General features: G+C 46.9%; 1 protein-coding gene across 1 annotated transcript in view; it reads right to left on the bottom strand.

The window, feature by feature from the left end:
* Window positions 1-6,003, bottom strand: part of RAB37 (RAB37, member RAS oncogene family) — a 71,449-nt gene that overhangs the window by 55,366 nt on the left and 10,080 nt on the right. The gene's annotated exons all lie outside the window — the stretch shown is intronic.

Here is a 6,003-nt window from a genome sequence, read left to right as displayed (position 1 = left end):
GTAATAAGCCACAAAAGCAGAAGGACTAGATGCCAGAGACCCTTGTCCTCCCACTGAAACACCCTGATGTCTATCGGATGGCAAAGGCAAGCAGAACTAACAGAGAAGTACTTTACCAGAAAATATCTGAGACGTGAGAACAGATGTGAAAGTCGAGGTAAAATGAAGGAGACTCTTCCCTGGAGCTGTCTTGGTGTCAGGAAATCTTGGCTTTCTTTCCTGGGGTTGTTATCTTGCAGTTGGTTTTTAAATTTTTTTTTAATTTTTAAATTTTTATTGAAGTATAGTTGATTTACAGTGTTGTGTTAATTTCAGGTGTGATTCAGTTTATATATATATATATATATATACACATATATTGTTTTTCAGACTCTTTTCCATTATAGGTTATTACAAGATATTGAATACAGTTCACTGTGCTATACAGTAGGTCCTTGTTGTTTATCTATCGCATATTGTTTTTTTTTTAATATATATATTTTTTGGCCATGCTGTGTAGCATGTGGGATCTTAACTTCTTGACCAGGGATCGAACCTGTGCCCCCACAGTGGAACCTTGGAGTCTTAACCACTGGACCGGCCAGGGAAGTCCCAGCAGTGGGTTTGTTTTTTTTACTTTAATTTAATTTATTTTTTATACAGCATGTTCATATTAGTCATCTATTTTACACATATTAGTGTACACATGTCAATCCCAATCTCCCAAGTCATCCCACCCACCCCCCGACCCACCCCGCTACCACTTTCCCCCCTTGGTGCCCACATGTTTGTTCTCTACATCTGTGTCTCTATTTCTGCCCTGCAAACCGGTTCATCTGTACCGTTTTTTTAGGTTCCACATACATGCATTAATATATGATATTTGTTTTTCTCTTTCTGACTTACTTCACTCTGTATGACAGTCACAGTGAGGTTTTTTTTTTTTTCTTTTTGCGGTACGCGGGCCTCTCACTGTTCCTCTCCTGTTGTGGAGCACAGGCTCCGGACGCGCAGGCTCAGCGGCCATGGCTCACGGGCGCAGCCGCTCCGCGGAATGTGGGATCTTCCCAGACCGGGGCACGAACCCGCGTCCCCTGCATCGGCAGGCGGACTCTCAACCACTGCGCCACCGGGGAAGCCCCACAGTGAGGTTTTGATGGAGGCAAACTCCCAGGGGATAATATCGCTCCTGAGCCCCAATTAACAGGGGCTCACCGCACCAGGCCTGCTTTCCAATGATGTCTGGGCAGCTCTGGAGGCAGAGTCTTGAATCTGCTTCGTGTCCCCCATTGGCATCGACTGTGCTTCAGTGTATGTCCGGGGCTAGGCTGAGATAGTTGCCAGGGCTGCACTAGAATTTTGGGAGGTCAGCAACAGAAGGGGCTTGAGGCAGCTTCCAGTGCAAGCTTTTGTTTCCTGTGGACCCAGGTGGTCCAAGGTGAGACATGCCAGCATGATAATGGGGAGGAGCTCAGGGCCTGAGTTCAGATGCCCCAGGTTGGGGTTCTGTCTTTTTCTTTCTTTCGTTTGTTTGTTCGTTCTTTCTTCCTTCCTTCCTCCTTCCTTCCTTCCTTCCTTTCCTTCCTTTCTTCTTCCTTCCTTTTCTTTCTTTCTTTCTTTCTTTCTTTCTTTCTTTCTTTCTTTCTTTCTTTCTTTCTTTCTTTCTTTCTTTCTTTCTTTCTCTGTCTCTCCCTCCCTTCCTTCCTTCCTCCTTCCTTCCTCCTTCCTTCTTCCTTCCTTCCTTCCTTCCTTCCTTCCTTCCTCCTTCCTTCCTTCCTTTTTCTTTCTTTCTTTTATTGTGGCCCCACCACATGGCATGTGAGATCTTAGTTCCCCAACCAGGGATTGAACCTGTGCTCCCCACAGTGGAAGCATGGAGTCTTAACCACTGGACCACCAGGGAAGTTCCGGGGTTCTGTCTTTTTCTTATTTATTTGCTGGGTGGCCTTGGACAATCATAGATGTGTCTCAAGGTCTTTTCAGTCCTCTGCAAAGTGCCACAGACCCTCTAGTTTGTGATCTCAAGGTAACCTTCTGGTTCCCAGTGTGTAATAGCGTAGGCCCCACTGATGTCTTTCCAGCTGACCCCAGCTCTCTCTGAAAGGTCCCTCAGGTGCTACTGCCACACACCCAGTAGAAAGCTCCTTTAAGGCTTTTTTAAAGGCAAAATGTTAGCATTTAGTTAATATGTATGGAGGGCACATGGGCATTTCTTTTTTGTTATGTTAGTCTCTGTATCTTTTGTTAAGCTTTAAAATTTCAGAATTAACAATGAATTTTCACGTATCCATACAATGGAATATCATGTAGTCATTAAAAAAAGGTGGATGACAAAATGCCTGTTCTATATATACATATATATATATATACACACACACACACAGATACATACACACATATATATCACATATGTGTATACACACATATACACACATACATATACACACACATATCACATATGTATATACACATATCACATATGTATATATACCTATATACACACACACATATATACACACAGATACGCACACATATATATCACACATGTATATGCACACATACACATATATACACACATCACATATGTATACACACATCTACACACATGCATATACACATATATATCACATATGTATATATACCTATATACACACATACATATACACACACATATATCACATATGTATATACACACATCACATGTATACACACATACACCCACATGCATATACACACATATATCACATATGTATACACACATATCACATATGTGTATACACATATATACACACATATATCACATATATACACACACATACATACATATACACACACATCACATATATATACACACACATATACATATACATGGATATATTCAGAGTGCGATTCCATTTTTATTTAAGGAAGGTGTTTTGAAGCAGTGGCACCACAGGTAGCTTTTTGCTTTGCTTTGCTTTTCTCAAATTTGTAATTAAACATGTATTAGTAATAATGGCTCCCATTACTGACTAACAGCCACCAATAAAAGCTGACTGTTCGCCCAGCACCGTGCTCAAGCCTCATTTACTTCTCCCCCGGCCTATGTGGCAGCCACTCACCCCCAGGGGCCTGCCCGAGGCTGGGGCCTGGCTTACCCGCCCCTGGATGCTCTGATCTGCCTTCCATGCCAGGTTTCCTGCTCGCGGCCCTTGCAGACTCCTCTGCGGCTGGGCCATTCTTTGCCAGTGGCCACCGCTGCTGACACAGTGATGGCCCTGGGGAGGAGTGCAACTCATTCCTCAGCCGCTCTGCCCAGAGCGTAAGGTAGCCCTTCTCTAGGTCCTCCCAGCTCATCTGAAACCAGGCGTGGGGTGAGGCCAAAAGAAAGGAGATACGCCCCAAAGGATAGCTCAGAACTACTGCAGAGACCTGTGCTCAGACCCTCCAGGGCTTCCTATTTGACAGTAGGAATGGTTATATATTTTGTGGGTCTCAGCACAAAATAAAAATATGGGGCTCCTTGTACAAAAATGAATACTCTCAAGATGGCGACAGCAGAGTATTAAAACAATCACGGAGCCCTCCAAATGTAGGGCCCAGGTTGCACACTCATGACACTTGCCTTGCTGGGCAGGCTTCTGTCTCACTTCTCATCTGCCTTCCTGAGTCCAATCCAGGCATCTTCACACCACCTGATTCTGATCCCAAAATGAAGAGGAAGAACTTTCCTTCATTCCAGCCTGAGCTTCACCTCCTGCATCCTCATCCCTGTCCCCCTTCCCCCACCCCAATCTGCCTCCTCCCTGGATGATTGAAAGTGGAAAGGTGGGTCATCTTCCTCCATAGGAAAATCTACTCCCAGCCTCAGGGTGAGGTCTGGCTCCACAGCCCCAGTAAACCAATCCCTTTATAGGGTGACGTCAGTTCCTTTCCTGGGTCTGGTTACTAAGAAACTAAGTTGGATTAGTCAGTCTTAAGTGACACCGTGAGCGGGACACAACTAGCCCAATTTAGATGGGAGAGTGGCAAGTTCAGTTCATTTCTTTGTCAATCACTTCTCACTGAAACATTTAAAAGACACTGTTACCCAACCTCCTCTGAGAGTGCCATAGGGACATCCGTCATTGCATGGCGAGCCCACAGCTTACATCACCCCCATTTTCCTTGGAAATGGCTCTCTTCCACTCTCCATTGACAGGGAATGGTCAGGACAGACTCCACCTTCGGGGTGGACACGTGACCTATCTCAGCCCAATGAGCATTAGATCCAGGACTTTAGTTGAAACAGGGAGCTGGGAGGATGTGACCCTGGAGCTGCTGGCAACCATGTGACCCCAGGAGGAAGTTGTAATTAAAGCTGAACCAGAGGGAAGAATGTTGAGGGACAGAGAGAGCGAGGCTGCTGGTGCCATTGTCTGAGTCCCCAGATCCAACGGAGCCGGATGTCAGTAGCATCCCCAGGCTCGCCAGTGAATTCTCTTTTTGGCTTAAGATGGTTTGAGTTGGTTCTGTCACTGGCAATCAAAAGGGTCCTGACCACAGAGCTCCCCTTTCACAGGCAGTAATAATGTCAGTGCTGCTCATGCTTCGTGCTGTGGAAATCAAATGTGACAACTTATGTGCAACTGCTCTGCAGACTGCAAAGGGCTTTTGAATGGAATGACCAGGGAAGGTCAGTCAGCTGATGCAGAGCCAGGACAACACCCTGAGCCCAGTTCTCTTTTATTGCTAATGAGCTGTCTCCTGCTCTAAGAAAATCAGTGAAAACAGCAAGTGTTGGATGGAGCAGGTGGCAGACAGGGCAGGGAGTGGGCAGGATAGTTGGTGGACAGGACAGGGGTGAACAGAGCAGGGTGTAGATGAGAAGAAAGTGGACAGGACAAGAGGTGGTCCGGGACTACTCTGTGTGGCCTTCTCACGCGTTTGTGGTGTCTGTGATGACTGGGGGAGACCTGGCTTTTCAGGCATAGACAGGGCAGAGTGAAGGTCTTGGAGGGCATGACCCCAGAGCTCACCTGGCCCCTCACTTCTGTCTTTCTAAAGCCTCTCTTCATGCATCAACTTGTCATCCTAAGGGGTCAGGGCCCTGGCCTTTTTTTTTTTTGCCACTTGTGTCACTTTCATCCAACACAGTACTGTAAGTTGCAAACTAGAACAATCAGACAATTATTACAGAACAATCAGACAAGAAAAATAAATAAAATAATCCAAATCAAAAAAGGGCCCTGGGGCTTCCCTGGTGGCGCAGTGGTTGAGAGTTCGCCTGCCGATGCAGGGGACGCGGGTTCATGTCCCGGTCCGGGAAGATCCCACATGCCGTGGAGCGGTGGGGCCCGTGAGCCACGGCCGCTGAGCCTGCGCGTCCGGAGCCTGCGCTCCGCAACGGGAGAGGCCACAACAGTGAGAGGCCCGCGTACCGCAAAAAAAAAAATAATAAAAAAAAATAAACAAAAAAGGGCCCTGGCATTGTTGGGTTTGGATGGTTTTTTGGGTCAGATCTTTAGAGACGCTGAGGGAGGGGTACCAGCTTTGTTTCTCTGAATCTGACTCTGCCATGCTTGGGCCACGGATCTTTGCTCTGGGCACTTCACAGAACAAACACCTTCCTTTTTTGGATGTGGATTTGAAGGGATCCCTGTCTTGGGTGCCCAGAGCCATTCTGGTCTTCAGAGGTGGGGCCCTTTCCTGGGGCTGTGGAGTTTACAGCCTTTCGGATCAGTGGCTGAGTCAGGATCCAGAACTTGGCAGCCTGAGAGAGCTGCAGGTATCTGACCTGGTCCCCTGCTTCCCACCATGTGAGACGAGAGGTCTCTGACTTTTGAGAAGTCTTCATGGGCACTGATGTCCATGTGTCAACATGGGCTACAGTCAGATATGGCCTGAGTCCTCTGTGCCAGCCGGCTAAGCCACCCAGCCTGCCAGACTCAGCTCCTTGGGGTGGGGAATGGGTCTTGTGCCTGGACCCTCAGGGACACATGGCATCCGGCAGACGTTTGCTGATTCTCAAGATTCTCAACCAGAAATATCCAGTTTCAAGGGGGG

This window comes from Orcinus orca, chromosome 19 (genome assembly GCF_937001465.1).
Source record: "Orcinus orca chromosome 19, mOrcOrc1.1, whole genome shotgun sequence".
Lineage (NCBI taxonomy): Eukaryota > Metazoa > Chordata > Mammalia > Artiodactyla > Delphinidae > Orcinus > Orcinus orca.
The sequence above is the reverse complement of the archived record's forward strand: the minus strand, read 5'-3'. Positions and strand labels throughout refer to the sequence as shown.